The sequence below is a fragment of the Dendrobates tinctorius genome, unplaced genomic scaffold (assembly GCF_039654945.1).
Source record: "Dendrobates tinctorius isolate UK_male_01 unplaced genomic scaffold, ASM3965494v1 ptg000293l, whole genome shotgun sequence".
Classification (NCBI taxonomy): Eukaryota; Metazoa; Chordata; class Amphibia; order Anura; family Dendrobatidae; genus Dendrobates; species Dendrobates tinctorius.
Window position 1 is genome coordinate 21,090,638 of NW_027361960.1, and position 26,413 is coordinate 21,117,050.

At 45.3% G+C, this 26,413-nt stretch overlaps 1 long non-coding RNA gene across 1 annotated transcript in view; it reads right to left on the reverse strand.

Annotated features, from left to right (window-relative positions):
* LOC141072959 (uncharacterized) overlaps window positions 1-26,413 on the reverse strand; it is a 150,599-nt gene that overhangs the window by 12,026 nt on the left and 112,160 nt on the right. The window contains exon 2 of the long non-coding RNA XR_012226911.1: window positions 10,182-10,256. This is a non-coding gene — a long non-coding RNA (uncharacterized lncRNA). The remainder of the gene's footprint in view (window positions 1-10,181; window positions 10,257-26,413) is intronic.

Below are 26,413 nucleotides of genomic sequence, written 5' to 3' on the forward strand. Positions count from 1 at the left end.
ACCTTGACCTAATATTGGCTAATAAACAAGCAACTCTGGTAAATCGGTTGCTTGAGGCATTCCCAGCACACAGCAGCGGTGATGGTTCTCACACGAGCTGTACGGGCCGGGGGCAGCTTGGCAGAGGTGTTCATGGTGCACACAGCAGAAGTGGCGTTGGAGACAGGGGTTTCATGACAATGTTGTGGACTGATTTTTCAAGTACCGCTCACACAACTGGTAATACTGCATCGATGGAAAGTGACAGGAGACAGCAGTTGTGAACTATGGTTACAAACTACTTTTCCTCCCATATCGATGTTCTCCCACACAGGTCATTCCCCTTTGACTATTAGGCCACTAAACTGGACACCTGGCCTGAATTGGCACAATATGCCTTACAGGAGCTCGCTTGCCCAGCTGCAAGTGTGCTATCGGAAAGAGTCTTCAGTACAGCTGGATCAATCCTGACAGAAAAAAGGACCCGTCTGTCAACCCAAAATGTGGATGATCTAACCTTCATTAAAATGAACCATGCATGGGTTTCCAAGGATTTTGTCCCACCTTCCCCTGATGACACATAGGGTGACAGAAAAATGGCTTGCTTTGGTCCACCTCTTCCTGGGACTTCACCTATTTCGCCTTTTGCATCAACTGAATGTCCAACATCAACATATGCCACTTTCTAAAACTCCCTAACTGTGCTGCCTCCCCCCCCCATGGCCGGGGTCACCACCTAGCGCATGACACCGTGCGAGTGCCGTTGCCCTGGACAGGTGGGCAGGCCGACTCTTGGGCGCGGGCACTGGCACAGGGTCCCTCATAGTGCAATCAAATGTCTCTGACGGTGGTGGTGCACACCTGCCGTCAGACACACCGCCGTACTATGAGGGGCCCAGTGCCAGTACCGACGCCCACGAGTGGGCCCCCCTTGCTTGGGCAGGGCCCCAGCATTTGCAATCTTTACCTCTCCCTGCTCCTCCGCTGTGTAGTCTGGCCCGTCAAATCCATACTGTGCCTAACACCGTCTGAGCCTGCCTCCTGATGTATAGACATATATTTTGAATGTGTACGCTATCCATACATGTTATCCGGGGATACAGTACCCTTTCTCACCTTTGTGCAATCACGTGCAATCCATACTGGGCCTAACACCGTCTGAGCCTGCCTCCTGATGTATAGACATATATTTTGAATGTGTACGCTATCCATACATGTTATCCGGGGATACGGTACCCTTTCTCACCTTTGTGCAATCACGTGCAAGCCATACTGGGCCTAACCCCGTCTGATCCTGCCTCCTGATGTATTGACATATATTTTGAATGTGTACGCTATCCATACATGTTATTCGGGGATACGGTACCCTTTCTCACCTTTGTGCAATCACGTGTAATCCATACTGTGCGTGAGAACGGCTGGCGAGCTGTTAAGCAAGCTACATCACCTGTGGTTTGCACACGTAAGCTTTTCATTTTTTCAGGAATGACGGTTAGGCCTAATTCCGGAACTGTGGTTGACTTGCACTTACTGGGAAATCATTGTTCGCGGGTAATATTTGTAATCAGTGATCCCCATCACTAACGTTGTTCAGCGGGTTATCTGCACCTGTAAGCGACAAACGCTGGCCTTTTCAGTGTAGCGCACATGCAGCCACGGACATGTAAGGGCATGACACACCAGTTATTGGCCAATCTCATGTGCCAGAGCCTCACGTGTCCCTCTAGTAAGCCGGACTCGGACCTTGGGGCATGACGGAGTCTCGTTCGTTAACGGAATTAAGCTTGCAATGTGTGCATCTGTTCTGTAGCTGGCATGGTTGAGGTTTCCCAGGTGGAGTCGAATTTAACCGTAGGCTCCACTCCTGGTGGTGCCCTTCTGGACATTCCTTTAAGGTTCAGCTTTGCAACCATACTGCCCACGTAAAACAAACACTTTGCCTTCATGAACGCTGTTTGGAGGGTCATGACTCGTGGGAATAACGCCGCCCAATCAGTTAACCTGCTAGAGAGATCCTTCGTTGCTCCCAAGCATGACATCACACTCCCTAGGAGGAAGGTAATGCCACTGTGGCGACCGTACTCCTGGGGGCGACACAAGTGCACTGATGCCCAGCCACTGCTCGATGAATCTGCTGGTACATTGACCCAGACCACTACATTCCCCTCGCACGCTACACGGCCTGAATCTGACCCTGATGAAACTCAGGTTACCCTTCCCATATACAGTTCCATCTTACACGGTGACAAAGAGGAAGCTGCAGATGAAAGTGCAAGTTCGGCCCTCCCGCCATCAGACACACCACCGTACTATCAGGGGCCCTGTGCCAGTGCCGTCGCCAACGAGTGGGCCCCCCCCGCTTGCTCAGGATCACAGCACTTGCAAGGTTGAAATACTGTGCAGTGAGATGGAAGATGGGGACGACGAGGAGTCCAGACTAGTACAGGGATTCCCTAGCGAGGAGACTTATTTGATTGTTTTCAATGTTGGGACAGCAATTTTTGGGGAGCACTATACTCTGGAGAATGATAGATGGGGCCCACCATACACTGGAACATTCCAAAGGTGGACATCAGACACTGGAGCAGCATTTACAGGGCCCATTATACACTAGAGCATTAGAAATGGGGCCCATTATGTTTGGAGCATTATTTGGGCCCATAAGACAGTGGAGCTTCATCCATGGGGACCTACATATACTGTAGCATTATGTGGAGCTCATCATATACTGTTTCAAACATTATATGGGACCAATGATTCTGTATGGAGAAATAGATGGGCCTTGTCATGAGATGTAAAAAGTGAAGTATTTTTCATTGTACTATACCGCTATTTCTCTGCCGTATCGGAGCATGATGAGTTGTGGTATGTGTTAAAGGGGCGCTCTTTCGCCCAGGGCACATGAAAACCTGGAGCCAGCTCTACCCCCCCACAACTTTAGCCAAATAACCCCCATTTTTCAGTGCGTAACTTGTATTATGAAGTTAATTAAGGTTGACAAGCTTAAGTAAGAATTGATGCTTTTGGCATTCAAATGGCCACTGTAGGTGTGTTTCCTGTCCTCCTCTCACTGCCGACTTTTATTCCCCATTGACTTACATTGGGTTTCGTGTTTCGGGACGACCCGACTTTTCCCTATAATCGGCCGATCTTGCTCGACCCGACTTTTGGAAAAGTCGGGTTTCACGAAACGAAACTCGACCCTAAAAAACCAAAAGTCGCTCAACTCTACTGATAATGCTTATAATTTCACAATTGACCATTTTTTTGTTCAAAATAATAAAAAGTTTGAAAACTCTGCTGTGCATAATAATTTGGAACATGCATTTTGAGTGTTTCTTATTTTTAAAAATATACTGTTTTCCTAGGCAGTTTGTTAAAAAACATTGCAATTATACTAGAATATTAGATAACTGGAAAATAGCAATGACTGCAATTCATATAGGTAATTTAGAGAAAATATGAGGAAATATTTTTTGCATAATAATTTGGAACACAGTGGATATGGAGGACTATGGGGCATATTATATTATATGGAGGACTATGGGGTGTAAACTGTAGATGTGCTGCTGATGACATGATACTGTATGGTGATCTGTTGGGTGTGTGCACACGTTGCGGATTAGTCTGCGGCTTTTTCTGCAGAGAATCCATATCTCTTGGCAGAAACCGCAGGGTAAAACACATTCATTTTTCCTGCGGATTTGATGCAGGTTCTAGTGAGGGTTGGCAGTGCGGATGAGAGAGAGATTGATTTGTATGTCCCGGAACGTACACTGCAGCTGCGGTTCTGCAGAAAAGAAGTAACATGCTGCGGAAAATAAACAGCAGCAAATCTGCGTGGAATTTTCCGCAGCATGTGCATGGCGGATTTGGTTTTCCATAGGATTACATGCTACTGTAAACCGGATGGAAACTGATGCGGATCCGCAGGACCAAATCCGCTGCGTTTCCGCAGCAAAGACTGCAACGTATGCACACAACCTTAGTGATCCATTAGTGATCTTTCTGTCCCCTTCATTCTTTCTCAGACGGTGGAATGAGGCCGGGAAACAAGTATTGAACGACTTCTTTAATTTTGTCGATCATTTAACCGCCTGAACTCAACGCATGTAAATACAATCGAAATGCTTCTGTGTGATGTGCAATATGTTAGCATTTGGGGCCCCATTTTAAAGTTTGCCTAAAACCGGCCCTGTCCACAGTGCTAGTGTCCGACATTGCGCCTGCTTCCATGCTTTGTCGTCTAGCGGCAGTGTTCTACACCGCGCTGCAGTTGCAGCCCTCTTTCGAGTCCGCAGTAGTGACGCCGCACGCACGGTAGGTCTAGATGGATGCAGCTCCTCTGTCTTGGGTCCTGCTCCTGTGACCTGATACCATGTGTGCATTTACCTGAGTCCTGTGACACTAACAGGCTCAGCTGTTGTGAACTCATTTTCTGGTCTGCCTTTGGTTTCTGGAGAGGGAGTTGGATGTGCTGACAGAGGAGTTGTGAGTTCTCTTTCCGGGCTCCCTCTGGTGGTGGAAGGAGGTAGTGAAGCTGATCTAATTAACAGAGACCTGCCACCTGATAATGAGGAAGAGAATTGGACATTTGGAGTCTCAGACTAGATTTAAGACAGCCGACTCCCTATTCCCATGCTGGTGATTTTTTCCTGCCTCCTGAGGTCTTAGTTTCCAGCTCAGGTCCTGCCTTCTCAAGCTAAGTTGTCTTTGCTAATGTTCACATTTGATTTGGTTTGATCTATTCAGTTTTTTGTGTGGTCAGCCAGCCCCAGCTGGGGCTGTGCTGAATTTCCACTCTTATGTCACTCTATGTGCCAGTTAGCTTTTTGTCCCTTATTACATAGGCCTCTTTTTGCTCTGTTCTCAGAATATCCCAGAGTGCTGATATAGTGGGAGAAGTCTAGTGATTTCAGGGTATTTTTTGCTATCAGAAGTGTTGGACATTTTTGCAGGGTTTTTTGGCGTGATTGCAGACAGTATCTTTCCTTTCCTGTCCTTTTTAGTTAGTGTGGGCCCCATCGTTTGCTCAGCCTATTTTCCTACCTGTGTTCGTGTTTTCATCTTGTCTCACCGTCAATACATGTGTGGGGGCTGTCTATTCCTTTGGGGTCTGCTCTGGGGCAGTTTTAGATTTCCCCTTTTCTTGCTTTAGGCTTATTTAGTCCTCTGGCTGTGACGAGGGGTCTAGAATCATCGTAGGTACGCTCCACGGCTGCTGTTAGTTGTGTGGTTAGGATCAGGGGTCTGCAATCCGCGTAGTTACCAACCTCTCTAGTTTTCTGTGACTTGGCTTGGTCTTGTTTTCCTCCTCGGTGACCCATTCATAACACTCAGCCTTTTGTGTTTACCTCTGCTGATATCTCTGTGAGCAAACAGATTGCTTACCGCACTTGGGTGACATTGAACCCGTGCGCGATATACCGCCATATTGTGCGTCTGCCATTACCTAGCAGCGGTGTAACACCTACTGCATGGTGGACCCCGAGTGGCGAATGCACTTTATTTATTTTTATTTAGTGCGTTCCGCCGTTCCTAACATTATACTAGCGCCAGGGTCTGGCTAGTAATGGCAGACCAGCAGCAACTCTTACAGTACATTCGGCAGCTAGAGGGCCGGTTGACTACTCTTGAGAGTGCTATCTCAGCTGTGAAGTCTACTGAGGCTGCTGTACAGGCAATCGCAGAGGCAGTTTCACGTATGTCCACATCCTCCCCTGCGCCAACAGTTTCCCGTCTCTCGTTAAATTTTCTGGTGATTGTGCCTCCTGAAGGGGTTTTGTGAGCCAGTTCTCTATCCAGCTGGAGTTACTGGCTGCGCGATTCCCTACGGAACAGGCTAAAGTGGGGTTTATTGTTTCCCTACTGTCGGGCAGGGCGTTGGAGTGGACCACGCCACTATGGGAGCGTGGTGACCCAGAGGTTCGGACCGCTGCTCAGTTCTTAACATTTATCAAGCAGGTCTTCCTGGGACCATGGGTCACGCACGATACCTCTCTTCAGCTACTTGCATTAACTCAGAGATCTCTCTCGGTTAGCCAGTATGCCGTTCGTTTTTGGACACTGGCTTCTGAGCTGGAGTGGTCTGATAAAGCCCTCATCCCTGTGTTTTGGAGAGGTTTAGCGGAGCATGTTAAGGATGCTCTGTCTACCAGAGAGGTTCCGGTAAGTCTGGAGGAGCTGACTGCCATTGCCACCCGCATTGATTTCAGTTTTTCGGAGCGCGGGCTGGAGTGTGCTCAGACCAGACGGAAGGCTACTTCTGCTCCCAACCTTTTTGAACCTCCAGAATTTCCCGAGCCAGAGTGTTCACCCCCAGAGCCCATGGAGGTGTCTTGCGCCAGCCTCGTGGCACGTCCGGCACTAAGTCCCACTCGCGGTTACCACTGTCAGCACTCTGTTCCCCAGGATAACAGGGCCCTGCAATGGCCAAACTATGTGCCGCCGGGCAAGACCTTTGTCCCCCCTCGCCTTCGGCCGAAGGTTCTCGCATGGGCACACGCGTCCAGGGCAGGTGGTCACTGTGGCTACATACAGACCAAAAAACTCCTGGAAGGGTCTTATTGGTGGCTGCACAGGGCTCAGGACACTAAAAAATATATTTGGGCATGTGACTCTTGTGCTCGGAATAGATTCCTTAAACAGAGAGTGAGGACGCCCGCCGACACACTGCGGCGTTCCACTACTACTTTTGCTCCTGGCAATTTTTCTGCTCCCATTGTCTCCCATGTGTCCCTTCTTAAACCTGGCGATCTTGCTGCCTCTGATACCTTCCACATGTCCAGGTTTTCTGTTTCACCTGCCGGAACATCAGACTTGCCTTCGGACGAGTCTGAGGCCTATGCCTCTGATGGGCACAAGGTGGTGGATTGGAAGGCTCAGAGGGGAGGGGGCCCTAGGAGGGGGGGTAATGTTAGGCATCAGGTTTCTGCATTTGCTCTGCAGGAATCCAGAGCCTCACATTCTGTGGTCTCCTGCTGTCTATCTACCGCAGATGAGATTGCTTTGCAGCAGATCGCTCCAGAGACTGTCCCTCTGTTCTCCTACTGGGCATGCTCACGAGATGATCTCCCATTGGAGATCAGGAGTCATGTGTGCAGGTCCTGCTCCAGATCTCATTGGTCCATCTCGGAGATCTAGAAGCTTCAGGAAGGTACCAGCTATAAAAAGCGCGCATGACCGTTCGGCCATGCGCTAGTATAGTCTCTAGTTGCTACTGTGTGAATGATGATGGATGTATGAACCTGCGAATGACTCATTAAGATCCCCTTCCTTTGATATTACGAATGTGTACAGGGACTTAGATTAGAGTCAGTGCCAGCGTGTGGCAAGCCTCAAGCCACTACAGCATCATCCACAGTGCTAGCATCCGATATTGCACCTGCTTCCTTACTTTGTCGACTAGCGGCAGTGTTCTACGCCCCGCTGCAGTTGCAGCCCTCTTTGGCATCCGCAGTTGTGACGCCGCATGCACGGTAGGTCTAGTCGGACGCAGCTCCTCTGTTTTGGGTCCTGCTCCTGTGACCTGATACCATGTGTGCATTTACCTGAGTCCTGTGACACTAACAGGCTCAGCCTTTTGTGTTTACCTCTGCTGATATCTCTGTGAGCAAACAGAGATTTCTTACCGCACTTGGGTGACGTTCAACTCGTGTGCAATATACCGCCATATTGTGCATCTCCCATTACCTAGCTGCGGTATAATACCTACTGCATGGTGGACCCAGAGCAGCGAACGCACTTTATTATTTTTATTTAGTGCGTTCCGCCTTTCCTAACAAGGCAAGTCTGAGATACTGTTGTGGAGAAGTTTAAAGCTGGATTTGGATACAAAATGATTTCCAAAACTTTAAACATCCCAAGGAGCACTGTGCAAGCAATCATATTGAAATGGAAGGAGTATCATACCACTGTAAATCTACCAAGACCCGGACGTCCCTTTAAACTTTCATCTCAAACAAGGAGAAGACTGATCAGAGATGCAGCCAAGAGGCCCATGATCACTCTGGATGAACTGCAGAGATCTACAGCTGAGGTGGCACAGTCTGTCCATAGGACAACAATCAGTCGTTCACTGCACAAATCTGGCCTTTATGGAAGAGTGGCAAGAAGAACGTCACTTCTCAAAGATATCCATAAAAAGTGTTGTTTAAAGTATCCAACAAGCCTCCTGGGAGACACAACAAACATGTGGAAGAAGGTGATCTGTCAGATGAAACCAAAATCGAACTTTTTGGCAACAATGCCAAACAATATGTTTGGTATAAAGGCAACCCAGCTCATCACCCTGAACACATCATCCCCACTGTCAAACATGGTGGTGGCAGCATCATGGTTTGGGGCTGCTTTTCTTTAGCAGGGACAGGGAAGATGGTTAAATTGATGGGAAGATGGATGGAGCCAAATACAGGACCATCCTTGAAGAAAACCTGTTGGAGTCTGCAAAAGACCTGAGACTAGGATGGAGATTTGTCTTCCAACAAGACAATAATCCCAAACATAAAGCAAAATCTACAATGGAATGGTTCACAAATAAATGTATCCAGGCGTTAAAATGGCTAAGTCAAATCCAGACCTGAATCAGATCGAGAATCTGTGGAAAGAGCTGGAAACTGCTGTTCACAAATGATCTCCATCAAACCTCACTGAGCTCAAGCTGTTTGCCAAGGAAGAATGGGCAATAATTTCAATCTCTTGATGTGCAAAACAGATAGAGACATACCGCAAGCTACTTGCAGCTGTAATCACAGCAAAAGATGGTGCAACAAAGTATTAAGATAAAGGGGCTAAATAATATTGCCCGCCTCACTTTTCAGTTTTTGAATTTCCACAAAAATTTAAAATAACCAATAAATTTCGTTCAACTTCACAATTGTGTTCCACTTGTTGTTGATTCTTCACCAAAAATTTACATTTGGTATCTTTATGTTTGAAGCATGATATGTGAGAAAAGGTTGAAAAGTCCCAGGGGGGCGAATACTTTCGCAAGGCACTGTATATCTCACAAAATACTTAATAAGTAACATTTCCCACATGTCTACTATACATCAGCACAATTTTGGAACCAAATTTTTTTTTGTTTTAGGAAATTATAAGGGTTAAAATTTAAACAGCGATTTCTCATTTTTAGAACATCTTTTTTTAGGGCCAGCGTCAGATTTGAAGTCACTTTGAGGGGTCTATATGATAGAAAATACCCAAAGGTGAAACCATTCTAAAAACGGCACACTCAATGTGCTAAAAACCACCGTCAAGAACTTTATTAACCCTTCTGGTGCGTCACAGGAATTTTTGAATTGTTTTAAAAAAGGAACATTTAACTTTTTTTCACAAAAAATTTACTTCAGATCCAATTTTTTTTCATCTTGCCAAGGGTAGCAGGAGAAATTGTACCCAAAAGTTATTGTGCAATTTTTCCTGAGTACACTGATACACCATATATGGGGGGAACTACTGTTTGGGCGCATGGCCGAGCTCAGAAGGGAAAGAGCGCCGTTTGACTTTTCAATGCAAAATTGGCTGGAATTGAGGTCAGACGCCATGTCGCTTTTGGAGAGCCACTGATGTGCCTAATCAATGGAAACTCCCACAAATTACACCATTTTGGAAACTAAACCCCCCCAAGGAACTTATACAGATGTGTGATGAGCACTTTTAACCCCCAAGGGCTTCACAGAAGTTTTTAACGTAGAGCCGTAAAAATAAAAAATCATATTTTTTTCAACAAAAATAATCTTTTCACCCCCAATTTTTTATTTTCCCAAGGGTAACAATAGATATTGGACCCCAAAAGTTATTGTGAAATTTGTACTGAGTAGGCTGATACCCCACATAAGGGGGTAAACCACTGTTTGGGTGCATGGCAGAGCTTGGAAGGGAAGGAGGTGATATCGCTTGTGGAGAGCCCCTGTTGTGCCTAAACAGTGGAACCTTCCTACAAGTGACCCCATTTTGGAAACTCCTTAACTGAGCAGCTTCTCCCAAACCACTGCCAGAAGTACATTCATCTTGTGAGGTTTGTGCTCTGTGCTCTTCTGTGATTTGTGTCCTGTTTGCTTGATCTATTGCCTTACTTTGGACTTCATTCTGACCATCCACATGTTTAACCCTTTCAGTTCTGATCCATTAACCTCCCAGTACTTTGACCTCGGAACGTTACCTGACTACGCTTTTGTCTCTTCCTTCTGTTTATGACGTACCTTCCTGGCTTCTGACCTTGGACTCCTTGACCACTCTGACTCACAGCTTGGCCGTGAGAAGTGACCAGCATCACACTAAGCAAGAAAAATGAAAAAAGCATATAAAAAAATTGGAGAAATAGGGCTAAGCAACAGCACATGTGAAAAAGACTTGTGTATACTAATAGAACACAGACTTAACATGAGTCAACAGTGTGATGCAGCAGCAAAAAAAGCAAACACAATTCTTGGTTGCATTGACAGAAGCATACAGTCTTGATCACAAGAAGTAATTATCCCCTTGTGATCATCTTTGGTCAGACCTCATCTGGAATACTGTGTCCAGTTTTGGGCACAACATTTTAAAAAAGACCAGCAAACTGGAGCAAGTTCAGAAAAGAGCGATGAGAATGGTGAGCGGTCTTCAAACAACATCCTATGAGGAATGATTAAAAGATTTTGGAATGTTTAGCTTACAAAAGAGAAGAGTGAGAGGAGACCTAATAGCTGTGTGCAAATATCTTAAGGGCTGTCACACTGTATATGGATCAGCTTTATTCTCATTTGCACATTTATTCTCATTTGCACAAAGAAAGACTAGCAGCAATGGGATGAAACTGAAAGGGAGAAAATACAAATTAGATATTAGAAAAAACTTTATGACAGTTTGGTTGAGCAATGAGTGGAACAGGCTGCCACAACAGATGGCGAGTTCTCCTTCAATGGAAGTCTTCAAACAAAGGCTGGACAGACATCTGTCTGAGGTGATTTAGTGAATCCTGCATTGAGGAGGGGGTTGGACCAGATGACCCTGGAGGTCCAGACAAACTGTACCTTTTAATCATTCTATGATTCTATGAAAATGGCATAGTCCTGAACTGGTTATTGAAATGTATAATGTAATATAATGTAAAAGTATATGAAGAAGGGATATAGTGTTCATTGGCATATAAAATAAAATATTGATCCAACACTAGTATAAAAATTATTTTTAAATAGGTGATCTACTGCATTTATGAATATAGAGGGTTAGTATGATTACCCAAATGAACAAATAATTGCAAGAACTGTACAAAAGACTAATGGATAATGATTTGAACAATGAGGAAAATATTTTCATTTTATGACCTTTTATTAAAATATGGGTGATTAAATATTGACATGCCCTATTCCTAGTAAGGGGTTTTAAAATACATTATATATTACTTTCTTTATATCATTTACTGAACAGAGACATCATATGCACTTATCTTTAAATTGATTATTTACTTAGATTACACAAATTTTTTAAAGGCATTAATTTAATGTGTATAAAGTGAAATTCACTTTAAAATATTGGTTCCTGTTTTGACCTTCACTAAACTCAGAAAACAATTTCAACATTTATATACACCTTGAAAATAAAATGCGATCACATTTATACTGTGTCAAAGGTATTACAGTGTGAAAAGAAAAAGCAGTACTCCATGGCAGCAATATCCACATAATAGCAATTTACTCTCAGATAACATCTATTATGTAAACCAACTCCCCAAAACACTTTAGCAAAGGCAGAAGTTCAATACTAGACCCCTTTGGGAAAAAAAATCACAATATGTTTCTTGCAGTATAACATGCACTGCACAGATGTAATCTATTCTTTGGTGTAATTATTTTAAAATGCAAATCAAGAGATCTTTCTAACTGTACATGATATGATATATATTTCAAGACAGACCTTATGATATACAGTAAGTTCTTCAATATTGAAATGTTAATGTAGCAGGGACTTAGCAAAGTATAAAAAGCTGATGATTTAAATGAGTTTTCTGGTTTAGTCCCATTGAAAATGACAACATTCTCATTATGTTCCTTCCACACAACCTCTTTGCTCCCAGATGGTGTTTGCTACCAGATCAAATGTGATGATGTTGTAACAAGGGCGACCGGGGGGCAGTTGTGGCAAGTTACTTAAAGACACAGTACATTGACAGAATCCACTAAGCACACGGTCAGTGAGCACCCTCAGCCCCTTGTACATGTAATACGGGATTTATGCAGGTTTTCTCCACAGATTACCTTCTCTTCTGGTCACAGCAGTCTAGATGATTCAAAGTTCACAAAGGCAACTGTTGTCCAACAGGAAAAATAGTGTTAAAGAAGAAGACGAAGGGCACAAGTGCAACACTGGTTTTCCTACTCTCTTCCTGTCACGCTCTCCAACCGCACTCACAGCAGCTGCAGCAGTCAAAGATTAGAGGAATTCCACATGCTGGAGTATGGGTGCTTCCAGCCCCTCCAGCAGGGACCCTTCTAGGGTCCAGGGGCCCCTTATTGCAGTCCTTTGCCCTTTTGTCCCGTCCTTGGTCCGGAGCAACAGACCTCTGTGGTCCAGAGGTCTGGCAGTGCCCCATCTTGAAAACACGTCTGCCTGGGACAACAGCTTCCTCTGCGCTTGTGGCTACAGGTCCAGCCTCTCTGCTGCTGCTGGACCAGCCCCTATTTTAAACATTGCCTGTCCCTAACTCTGCATTAGTGACACATATAGGAACATTATACATTGCATATACAACACTTAAAGGGAAACATCTCAATTTATTACAGGTAAATAACACATACAGCTTAATGACACAATAACATACAGCTGCATCATATGGCGGTATACAGGGTACATCACATACATTGCAATAATGAACATATCTATATCAAGTGCATGGATGGTCACAAAGAAGGTGGAGGGGGTACAACTGAGGGAACCGGCCAACTACTTACACTCCCCCTCCTTAAACATGGACATCCCCGGCAATTGCAACTTGGGCAAAATGCCTAAAAAGCACATTTTATAAGGCACATGTAGTCCGGTATTGGCCAGCCATCCCTTTAACACGGGTGGCCACAGTCTTTGAAGTGGGCCACTATCAAACCCAACATTCCTTTAGAGAACAACCTCCTCCTCCCTCCTTTAAACGGATCACAGGCCCTTTCAATGGTGGTGGGCTGCTTTTGTAAACATGGGGCTATTCTAAGGGCTGAAGTGGGGCAAAGTTCAGGAGCACACAGTCCATCAGCCACATCCGGAGTCCGCTATTAACCACATGGGGTCATGGTCCCGTGATCCAGCAAGGGGGACACCAACAGTGGAATCAAAATTGGGAGGAGGGAAAAACAAACAAATAGGTCTGTCCACGGGTGGCCACTACAAACGCCATTGTCCTTGGCTACCATGTAAGGTCCACTGTCCTCTTAGGGATGCCAAACAGTCCCTCATATTTGCTGGGTGCCTTTCAGTCTGTACATGGCTGCTGAGATTTATAGTGGGCCGCATTTGTCCCCTGTACCACCATGTACACTTGTGATGCAGACCCATTGGAGGAGGAGGAGGAGTCACCACTGTTCCTTTAGCTCCGCACTCCCTCCAGTGGTGGTCCTGTAGCTCCTTGAGCCTCTGACTCTGTTGACACGGTTGCGGCCGCCTCACAGCCCTGAGCCACCGCTCTCTCCTGTGCAGCCAGGGCAACTGCGGTCACAGTAGCCAGCCATTCCATATTTAAGTTCTCTGGTGGTGGACTGGCCTCCCGGTTAGAGGACATCCTAATGGCCACTGCATAAGGCCCCCGAGGTCCCTGTTCTTTAATAAACTCTACATAATCCCCCTCCCAAAGGGGGACATTGAACATGAGGGAGCCAGCATTTATGTAAATTTTGACCCCGGTCTCCAGCTCCTGTACAAAGCCATAGCCCTTGTTGCAATTCAGATAGCTGACAAGGCCGCAGGTCATCCGGCCTACTGTGGTTCCTCCGCCGGGGCGCTGTAGTTCTGCAAGGACGCTGATCTCCCACTGTCTTTTCTGGCACATCACTTCATGGATCCACTCGGCCTCCATAGACACCCGGGGCTCCTCTGCACGCAGGCAGTGGCCATCAGCTGGGATGGGAGCGGCCTGGGTAAGCACGGGTGCTGACACGGCAGGAGGTGACGACTAAGCCAGCAGTCAGGGCGCCTCCGATGAGGCTGGCTAAACACAGTTGGGGTATCTCCGGAGACTACGGCAGAGCCACGAGAGGTGAGAGGACAGCGGGCATGGCAGCAGGTCGGCCGGGCAGGAGTATCTTACCGCCGTAGCCGCTGGTAGTCCTCTTGCGCAGCCACCGACATCAGTGATTGTGGCTGTCATCATCCCCTGCAGAGCCACCTCCAAAGCCTTCTGCACTCCTCGGGGTTCCCGCCAGAGTGTCATCAGGTCCTCATCCTCCACTGGTTGCTGATTCGGCTGCAGAAACGGCAGTTGCTCCTCCAATTCTTCTGACCACCATGCCTCAAACTGGGCGGGCATCTGTCACAATGACAAACCAAAGGAGGCTAATATATCATAGCTTTATCCATCACAACAAGAAATAAGACCCAAAAGAAAGATGGAGTAAGGAGCAATAAAATACAAATTTATATAATTTTATTATTTTCCAAAATGAATAATAAAATACAAGTACTAAATCAATCAAAAGTTACAATGTATAAGGGAATCAGTGACACTTAGTATCCACATAGAGTTAAGAAAGGGTATCCAGTTTGGCAAACACCAGGACAATTACACAAAGATTGGCTTCACATAATATATATATATATATATATATATATATATATATATATATATATACACACATATATGATAAAATGTATAATAAAGCAAAGTTGCAGTTTCTGGTAAATATGTATGTATATAAAGGAAAAAGAGATTTTTATCTCCAATAGGAGATTAAAGTGGATTAGTGCATAAATGCAGTTTGTCCTAATATACCCATAAGTAAACAGAGGACTTAATCATATGTCAATGATAATATATCAGGCTACTGATTATAAAGGAGCCAGAAATAGACAATTGCAGATATAAATGTGTCCAACAGAAAATAGGCCAAGACCCAGACTTAAGCCCCCGTTACACACTGCGATATCGCTAGCAATATCGCTGCAAAGTCACCGATTTTGTGACGTTGCAGCGATATTGCTAGCGATATCGCTGCATGTGATACTTACCTCCGACCGGCTCCCCCGCTGGTTATCGCTGATCGCGCGAGAAGCTGCTGGACCATTTCTCGTCGTCTGCTTCCTGTGGCGCTTCCTGCTGTGACGACGAGCGACGCGTGGAGCCGGGCGGGAGGATGCAAGATCGCCGCGTCTGACAGGTAAGTAGCAATCCCCGTCCCCAGCGATGTCGCTGGTGAGATCTGCCTGAGTGGCAGCTCACTAGCGACCACCCAGCGATGCACCAGCGATCCTGACTGCGTCATATCGCTAGTCGGGATCGCTGGTGCATCGCTAGGTGTAACGGTACCCTTACTCTTTAGTGGAGAACAAGACCCCAATCGCTATTTAGCTTCCTCGGGGGGCATGAGGAAGCTTGTGCACCCCCGGCCCCTTGTACATGTAATATGGGATTGATGCAGTTTCTCTCCACAGATTACCTCCACTTCTGGCAACAGCAGTCCAGACGATTCGAAGTTCACAAAGGCAATTGTTGCCCAACAGGGAAAAGAATTCATTAATGAACAATGGTAAAGAAGAAGAAGACGAAGGGCACAAGTACAACACTGGTTTTCCTACTCTCTCCCTGTCACGCTCTCCAACCACACCCACAGCAGCTGCAGCAGCCAAAGATTAGAGGAATTCCTGGCGATGGAGTCTGGGTGCTTCCAACCTCTCCTGCAGGGGCCCTTATAGAGTCCTGGAGCTCGTATTGCAGTCCTGAGCCTTTTTGTCCAGTCCTTGGTCCGGAGCAATAGACCTCTCCCGTCTGGGGGGTCTGGCAGTGCCCCGTCTTGAAAACATGTCTGCCGGTGTTTTTGATCTGAGTATCTGTTTTACCATCTATGTGCCATCCATTTTTCTTGTATGAAAAACTAAAGCTAATGTAGGTTTCTCAAGTTTAACCTTATAAACTTCTTGTGATGTTTGTGAAGTTATTTTTTAGTGGACTTCATGAGTTTCTACGTTTGGTCTGCAAATCAGTCCAAAGTAGGACATGTCTTATTTTTTGTGAATTACTTTAGCCAGTCAAGAAAAACTGATATGTGAAGTTTCATAGAATGTAATGTGCCAGTTGTTGGTGCACACGTTCAACACTGACTTGTGAAGGAGGCTTTTTGTCTCCCAACTTTTTTCTTAAAGCTCAGTGATGTTTCGCAAATATAAAAAAGTCCATCTGTCATCAATGTTTTTCTATCAGAGTTTCATTAGAGTTTGCTCAGTTTGGTTTCATCACTTTTTCTCAGATGAATAAAAAATTAGAATGATTATTCAAACTTCTCATTTTAAACTGTCCGCGAATAATGTACACCACACATAAAGCAGCAACACTTTTTTTATTGTAACTGAGTACATTGCCAAGTTGCTACTGGTTTCTGTTGACTGCCTTTAGTCATCTGCTTTGCAGTGAATCAGTGAACTTAGTATAGATAACACAAGCCACTAAGTTTATTGATTGTCTGCAGTGATGAAGGCACATTAGCAGCTCTGAGAGCAAACAGCAGAGAACCAGGCAGCAGAAGAAAGCTTCAAAATCTGTCATTTTTAGTCTATTTTTCATAACTACCATAAATTATGGAAGAATGTTTTCGGAAAGGGGACAACTCCTTTACCCATCTATATTTCTAAAATAAATTAGGGGTGTTCAAAATCTATTTTGAAATACTTAATTTGGGCTTTGAAAATCAAAGGAGTTGTGTGGGACCTTTACATTGATGGCCTGTCCTGGCACCCCCATCTTTGAGCTATTTACAGCTGTGGAGCAGATGTTAACTGCATAGTAGCCATAGCCATGGCCAGCACATTCTCCCCCTATTGAGTATCTCTGCATGGCCATTTTTCCATTGATGGAGCTGTGCTTTGCAGATCAATAAGTCAGCACATCTGGCCACAACACAGTAGAAAAGATCCTTCTGCAAAATCACCTCTGGTGTGTTCCTGAAACGTCTATCTTTTGCAAAATTAGGCAGGTACACTGGCATCTAAAAGACATTGTGTACACGTACCTTAATACCCTCGAGTGCCAGAAATTTCAAATTCCCTTGTAAAATATGGTTTATCTCTATGGATTTTATCTTTACTTATAAGCATATTTCTACAATTACCAACAAACAATATCTGGCATGTTAACTGCAGCCTGCATGGTTAGTATTACAATTCAGTTGAATACTTTGAATGCCAATTATAATATATGGTGGCACTGTGTTTGGCATTATAATTAATAAAATCACTCTGCATGTACAATACACTAGATAGCATTTAAGTTAATGAAGAAAATTGAGTGGCATTTAGAGATGAGCGAGCCAGAACTTTCCAGTTCAGGGTTTGTATGAGACTTCTAATGTCCTGTACCGGACCCCAAATTATGTAAAATGATGTACTTATTACTGTATGTGCAGTTTCCTGTCCGGAAGTTTAATAAAGATTGTTGAAAGGCTGCAGCGAGCCCAATCAGCAAGCTTTAAGGCTGTGGGCACTTCCTCCTTCATCACAGACATGTCAAATAATGGTATGGTTGTGATTGGCAGGACAGTTAAAATAAATAAGCACAAAAAAATAACAACATGCAGTCCCTTTCCTTTTTAAAACTAGCTGAGGGAAAACAGACAGCTGGGGGCTGGTATTTTTAGACTGGGAAAAGGCCAATATCCATGGAGCTGACCAGCCTATTAATATCAGCAAGCAGCTGTCTATGCTTTAGCTGGCTAATAAACATAGAGTGAACCCTAAAAGAAATGATGTGGGGTCCCCCTTATTTTTAATAACCAGCTTAGGCAAAGCAGACAGCTACAGGCTGATATTATTAGGCTGGTAAGGAGCCATATATATTGGCCCCCTCCCAACCTGATAGCACCAGCCCTCAGCCACCCCCAAAATGACACATCTATTAGATGCGCCAATTCTGAAGCTTAGCCTTGGCTATTCACGCTTGCCCTGGTGTGTTGTCAAGTGAGGTAATAGTTTATGGGGTTTATGTCCACTGTTTTATGTCCACTGACATCAAGTCTAGAGGTTTGTAATGGAGAGGTGTCTATCAGAAACCCCTATTACTAACCTGGAAGCGAAAAGTAATAAAGATACACATAGAGAAAAGTCCTTTAATTGTACAAAACACTCCCTGTCTATAACTCTCTCTTTTCCCATTTATTAACATAAAAATAAAAATCTAAGTCATCCTCACCTGTCCACTGTTAATCCATAATGGTGAGATCCCATGATGATCCCCGAACTTTGCTACATCCAGATGTTGTGGTGAGCGGTGACATCAGTAATGTGACCGCTGATGATGCCAGCTGGAACACACAGACCTTGGCATGAGAACATGACTGCAGTGACAAACGGTGATGTAATTAAGGTTACCGCATGTCTCAGGCAGCAGTTCTCATGGTAAGCGCTGTGTTTGCTGGGTTGTGAACTGTGTTAAACTTACTGTAAGGTCACCTGAGTCCATAGCATCTGATTCTCACTCTGTGCAGCACAGGGCCGATGATGAACGACTGTGAGTGCGTCACTTTGAGCTCTGGCATTCAACAGTCTGGCACTTTGGATGTACACAACAATAATGAGTCATAGTAGTTAATGAAAGCATTCTGGATATCCGTACTATTAATAATGACACTCTGGGTAGCATTATTAAGGTATATTCACTCGGTCCAAACTTAAACAAGGCAAATAGGCAGAAGATTATCAAAAACATCCATAGCCAAACACACAGTTAAAACTTGGATTTTTTTTAAACAAATATGCAGCAGATCAGTCATCTCTATGGTAATTTAATGGGGCTAATCCTATCAGGACTTTGCTTCTGCAAACTGACAGAATCCACAACATGTGAATATGACCTAAAGTACAGCATAGTGCAGGTCCTGCCAATACTTAATTCAGTAGAGGGTAATCAGCAGCAGATTCTGTACTTTCAGCTCAAAATAAATAACTCAACACTTGCAAAAGTATTTTGTTTTTCCAAATGTTCCCATATGTCATGGTTCATTGATGAAAAAGACCAACATAATTGTACGAATTGTATCAAAGTAAAATGCACATTACATAAAGATGATAATTAAATTAAAAAGCTACTGTACATAACAAAATCTACCTCTATCACATATTCTCACGTTGGCCCAAAAAATGCAGTAACAGTCATTGTCAACTAAATGGTAAACTGATTGATAATGCTTTGAATCACTAAAAACAATTCCCAAATAAGCTGTCAGTCTATCAATTGCAAATTTGTCCTCCCTTTTGCAGGAAAGAATTTCTCTTTTGGGAAAGAAGTCTAATGCAGGGCATTAAGTAAACGAATGCTGCCATTAGTGCAAATGTCAAACTCATTAGAGCAGATGTTTCAGTTGAACATCACTACACAGTAAAAAATGTAGAACAAATGCGCTGTCTTTGATTCAGTGTTAAATTTCTATTTTATGAAAAGTCAATCAAGCAGCTCCAATGTGTAAAGTGCAGCACGTATTTCATGTATAATGTTGATAAAAGTTTAGTATTCCAATACCCAGGAAATCATTAAAAGGGTATTTTAAAAATCACAAAATGATAATAGAATACTTAAAGAGGACCAGTCACCTTCACACATATTAGCATATATCAGAGCAAGGAGACTCTATGTATAAATAAACCACATTTGAAAGCATATTATCTGTGAATAGAAGAATTATGTTGAGAGAATCACAGTTGATGGGAGCGGCCATCTTAGGATTGGCAGCTCAACATGCTGTGTTCTCATGACACATGCCTCCAGATTACAGGCTAGTTGCTAGGCAGCGCTTGAGGCTACAGAGCAAAACATAACATGTAGTACACATATCAACATATTTACATGAGAGTGCTTATTTATAAAAGTTCACATTTATAGTAACACAGAGAGTGTATAATTGGTATGTTATATGAAACCTTATGGCTAACATGGTCCAAGTATGGTACACACATATATATATATATATATATTTCTATATAAATATATAATAGATAGATAGATAGATACACAGACACATACTCTATATATTAAGCACACAGAAATAGTGCCAGTACTGAAGCCCCTTCGTTTTTACCAATAAAGGGCTTATTGCTGGAGAGAAAATTTTGCATCTTTTTTACATCCATGTTTTGACATCCAATGGTCATACCCAATTTGTGGATTAGTGCTGCTTTGCTATTTTTCTGTGTTTGTTCTTATACATAGACTGTACACTAAGCAGTTATTTGTAGGGATAGATATATATCCCAACAGCAGTGCTCCAGGTGCGCCAAACGTCTGTGGAGAAAATCCAATCTCCCCGAAGATTTCATCCATTATACGTTTATGCTTAAAACATACAACACTGCCCTTCACCTCTCCAAACAAACCTATTTCAAGACCCTCATCATCTCACTATCCAATAACATAAAACGTCTCTTTAACACTTTTCATTCCCTACTCAACCTAAGAGTGCAGGCCCCAACCACGGATCTCAATGCTGACGAACTGGCCAATTATTTCAAAGAAAAAAATAAATATATCCGACAGGAAATTATCTCCCAATCCCCTCATACCATGCATTGTCCTCCCTCCCCCACTACATCTAGCTCACTCTCTGACTCTGAACCAGTAACAGAAGAAGAAGTAATCAGGCTCCTTGCATCTTATCGCCCGACCAATTGCACCAGTGACCCCATTCTGTCATATCTCCTCAAGTCCCTTTCCCCTGCTGTCACCGCTCACCTAACAAAATTATTCAACCTCTCTCTCTCTCTTCTGGTATCTTTCCCTCCTCATTTAAGCATGCCATCATACATCCATTACTTAAAAAATCATCCATCAACCAAAACTGTGTTGCTAACTATAGACATGTCTCCAATAGAGTTGAGCGACTTTTGGTTTTTTAGGGTCGCGTTTCGTTTCGTGAAACCCGACTTTTCCAAAAGTCGGGTCGAGCAAGATCGTCCGATTATAGGGAAAAGTCGGGGTCGTCCCGAAACACGAAACCCAATGTAAGTCAATGGGGAATAAAAGTCGGCAGTGAGAGGAGGACAGGAAACACACCTACAGTGCCCATTTGAATGCCAAAAGCATCAATTCTTCTTTCTTAAGCTTGTCAACCTTAATTAACTTCATAATACAAGTTACGCACTGAAAAATGGGGGTTATTTGGCTACAAACTGTGGGGGGGGGGAGGGCTGGCTCCAGGTTTTCATGTGCCCTGGGCGAAAGAGCGCCCCTTTAACACATACCACAACTCATCATGCTCCGATACGGCAGAGAAATAGCGGTATAGTACAATGAAAAATACCTCACTTTTTACATCTCATGACGAGGCCCATCTATTTCTCCATACAGAATTATTGGTCCCATATAATGTTTGAAACAGTATATGATGAGCTCCACATAATGCTACAGTATATGTTGGTCCCCATGGATGAAGCTCCACTGTCTTATGGGCCCAAATAATGCTCCAAACATAATGGGCCCCATTTCTAATGCTCTAGTGTATAATGGGCCCTGTAAATGCTGCTCCAGTGTCTGATGTCCACCTTTGGAATGTTCCAATGTATGGTGGGCCCCATCTATCATTCTCCAGAGTATAGTGCTCCCCAAAAATTGCTGTCCCAACATTGAAAACAATCAAATAAGTCTCCTCGCTAGGGAATCCCTGTACTTGTCTGGACAGGTGCTGTAGCTTGCTTAACAGCTCGCCAGCCGTTCTCACGCCCAGTATGGATTACACGTGATTGCACAAAGGTGAGAAAGGGTACCGTATCCCCAGATAACATGTATGGATAGCGTACACATTCAAAATATATGTCTCAGGAGGCAGGCTCAGACGGTGTTAGGCCCAGTATGGATTGCACGTGATTGCACAAAGGTTAGAAAGGGTACCGTATCCCTGGATAACATGTATGGATAGCGTACACATTCAAAATTTATGACTATACAGCATGAGGCAGGCTCAGACGGTGTTAGGCCCAGTATGGATTGCACGTGATTGCACAAAGGTTAGAAAGGGTACCGTATCCCCGGATAACATGTATGGATAGCGTACACATTCAAAATATATGTCTATACAGCATGAGGCAGGCTCAGACGGTGTTAGGCCCAGTATGGATTGCACGTGATTGCACAAAGGTTAGAAAGGGTACCGTATCCCTGGATAACATGTATGGATAGCGTACACATTCAAAATATATGTCTCAGGAGGCAGGCTCAGACGGTGTTAGGCCCAGTATGGATTGCACGTGATTGCACAAAGGTTAGAAAGGGTACCGTATCCCCGGATAACATGTATGGATAGCGTACACATTCAAAATATATGTCTATACAGCATGAGGCAGGCTCAGACGGTGTTAGGCCCAGTATGGATTGCACGTGATTGCACAAAGGTTAGAAAGGGTACCGTATCCCTGGATAACATGTATGGATAGCATACACATTCAAAATATATGTCTCAGGAGGCAGGCTCAGACGGTGTCAGGCACAGTATGGATTTGACGGCCCAGATTACACAGCGGAGGAGCAGGGAGAGGTAAAGATTGCAAATGCTGGGGCCCTGCCCAAGCAAGGGGGGCCCACTCGTGGGCGTCAGTACTGGCACTGGGCCCCTCATAGTACAGCGGTGTGTCTGACGGCGGGTGTGCACCACCACCGTCAGAGACACTTGATTGCACTATGAGGGACCCTGTGCCAGTGCCCGCGCCCAAGTGTCGGCCTACCCACCTGTCCAGGGCAACGGCACTCGCACGGTGTCGTGCGGTAGGTGGTGACCCCGGCCATGGGGGGGGAGGCAGCACAGTTAGGGAGTTTTAGAAAGTGGCATATGTTGATGTTAGACATTCAGCTGATGCAAAAGGCGAAATAGGTGAAGTACCAGGAAGAGGTGGACCAAAGCAAGCCATTTTTCTGTCACCCTATGTGTCATCAGGGGAAGGTGGGACAAAATCCTTGGAAACCCATGCGTGGTTCATTTTAATGAAGGTTAGATCATCCACATTTTGGGTTGACAGACGGGTCCTTTTTTCTGTCAGGATTGATCCAGCTGCACTGAAGACTCTTTCCGATAGCACACTTGCAGCTGGGCAAGCGAGCTCCTGTAAGGCATATTGGGCCAATTCAGGCCAGGTGTCCAGTTTAGCGGCCCAATAGTCAAAGGGGAATGACCTGTGTGGGAGAACATCGATATGGGAGGAAAAGTAGTTTGTTACCATAGTTGACAACTGCTGTCTCCTGTCACTTTCCATCGATGCAGTATTACCAGTTGTGTGAGCGGTATTTGAAAAATCAGTCCACAACATTGTCATGAAACCCCTGTCTCCAACGCCACTTCTGCTGTGTGCACCACGAACACCTCTGCCAAGCTGCCCCCGGCCCGTACGGCTCGTGTGAGAACCATCACCGCTGCTGTGTGCTGGGAATGCCTCAAGCAACCGATTTACCAGAGTTGCTTGTTTATTAGCCAATATTAGGTCAAGGTTCTCCTGTGGCATGATGTTTTGTAATTTGCCTTTATAGCATGGATCCAGGATGCTGGCCAACCAGTAGTCGTCATCGTTCATCATTTTGGCAATGCGGGGGTCCCTTTTTAGGATCTGCAAGGCATAATCTGACATGTGGGCCGATGTTCCCGGTGTCAATGATGCACTGCGAGTGCTGGGTGGAGGAGCACTTTCTGGCAAATCCACATCCCTCCAGTCACGCACAAACCCTGTACCAGACCTTGCCACGCCAACATTTTCACTTGCCCCACGAGATGCATCCTCCTCCCCTAAGTAATCATCCCCATCATCCTCCTCCTCCTCCTCTTCTTCCTCCACCTCGTCCAGGAGAGGTCCCTGAGCAGACAATGGCTGAATGTCATCAAGGATTCCCTCCTCCTCTTCCTCCTCATCAACATTGGCTGCAGACGCCTGCTCCTTAAGGTGCGTCAAAGTTTGCATGAGCAGATGCATAAGTGGGATGCTCATGCTTAGGATGGCGTCGTCTGCGCTTACCAGCCGTGTGCATTCCTCAAAACACTGAAGGACTTTACAAAGGTCTTTCAGCTTCGACCACTGCACACCTGTCAACTCCATGTCTGCTCTCAAAGTGCATGGCCGTGTATCCTCCCACAAATGCATTATGGCCTGCCTCTGCTCGCACAGCCGCTCCACCATGTGCAGGGTGGAGTTCCACCTTGTTGCAATGTCGATAATGAGGCGGTGGTTGGGAAGGTGGAGCAATCGCTGCAGCTTCTGCATACGAACGGAGTGTACAGGCGACCGGCGGATGTGCGCGCACAGTCTTCGCACCTTCTGGAGCAAGGCTGTTAACTCTGGATAATTTTTGAGGAAGCACTGCACCACCAGGTTCAAGGTGTGAGCCAAGCAAGGTATGTGGCTGAGTTTTGAAAGGGCTATGGCTGCCACAAAATTACGGCCGTTATCACTAACTACCTTGCCTGCCTCAAGATGTACACTGCCCAGCCATGACTCAGTTTGTCGCTTCAAGTACTCGGCCAGCACCTCGGCGGTGTGTCTGTCGCCCAAACACATCATCTGCAACACAGCCTGCTGACGCTTTCCACTAGCTGCTCGATAGGGGGACACATCGTGTGCAACAGTGGCAGCTGCAGATGGAGTGCTCGTACGACTGCGCTCTGTGGACGAGCTTTCGCTTCTGGAGGAGGTGGAGGAGGAGGAGGGTCGAACGCCTACAGCCAACTGTTTCCTATACCGTGGGCTAGGCAGCACTGTCCCACCACCGCTGTCCCCTGTGGACCCTGCATCCACCACATTAACCCAGTGCGCAGTGATGGACACGTAACGGCCCTGGCCATGCTGACTGGACCATGCATCAGTTGTGAGGTGCACCTTTCCGCTCACTGACTGCTTGAGTGCATGGACAATGCGGTCTTTCACATGATGGTGGAGGGCTGGGATGGCTTTGCGAGAGAAGAAGTGGCGACTGGGTAGGTCATAGAGTGGTACTGCATAGGCCATGAGTTCGCGGAAAGCTGTGCTTTCCACCAACCGAAAGGGCATCATCTCAAACGAGATTAGTTTGGCAATGTGGGCGTTCAAACCCAGTGTACGCGGATGAGAGACTGAGTACTTTCTTGACCTACTCATAGTGTCTGGGAGGGTGAGCTGGACTTGAGAGATGCATATGGTGGAAGTAGCGGTGGACAGGGCGGACTGAGAGAGGGTTGATGATGGTGATGGAGTTGGTGTTCTTTCTGATGGCCTAGAATCAGTCTTTCGTTGATATAACAGTGGGATTCCCTGACTGCTGTGGCCTTGCAACGACACCTCAACATTTGCTGCTGTGCTAACCGGTGGGCTTACAGTGGGGGAAACAATGTAGCGTTGCTGACTACCTTCGTTGTGATCAGTTGCACATGTGGCACTTGAGGTTTGGTGTTGTGTCCACGCTTGCAAGTGCATGCTGGTTAAATGTCTAAGCATGCAACTGGTATTCAAATTTTTCAGATTTTTCCCTCGGCTAAAGGTCTTTGCGCACTTCTTACAGATAACCTTGGCCTGATCAGGATTTTGTTCAAAAAAGTGCCACACTGCACTCTTCCTACTTTGGCAGACATTTTGCGGCCTAGCACGCTGTGATCTTTTGACCCTCTGGACAAGCTGTCCAGCAACTCTTTTGATGTTTGGAACCTGTCTTTGGAGTGCTCCGGGCCTGCCAGATAACAGCTGTTGTGATGTCGATGTCTGCTGTGGATGCTCCTCATCTGAGCTATTGGAAGCAGCACCCTCTTCCCCCAATGGATGCCAATCTGGGTCAACAACTAGGTCATCCATCACCTCCTCTTCTATGTCATGTGCACCTTCCTCTGTGTCACCGTGTATGGTGGTATAGTGTGCGAGAAGGGGCACCTGAGTCTCATCAGGGTCAGAATCTGGCTCTGTACACTGCGAGGACAATGTAGTGCTCTGAGTGAATGTACCAGCAGAATCATCCATCAGCGGCTGTGCATCAGTGCACTCCATGTCAGATTCATCTTGGCCTGGGTAATTCACCATTTCACTTGATAATCCAGGCATGGTATGTGAAAACAGCTCCATGGAGTAATCAGTAGTATGGCCTGCATCATCCTTCAATCTTGGTTGGGGTGAAGGACACAAGGAAAGGTGTGGTTCATGAACATGAGCCTCCAATGATGACTCAGTGCTTTTACGTTTTACAACTGAAGAAGAGGAGGCGATAGAGCTGGAGGCTGAGTCAGCAATGTAAGACAAAACTTTTTCCTGATGCTCTGGCTTTAAAAGCAGTTTGCCA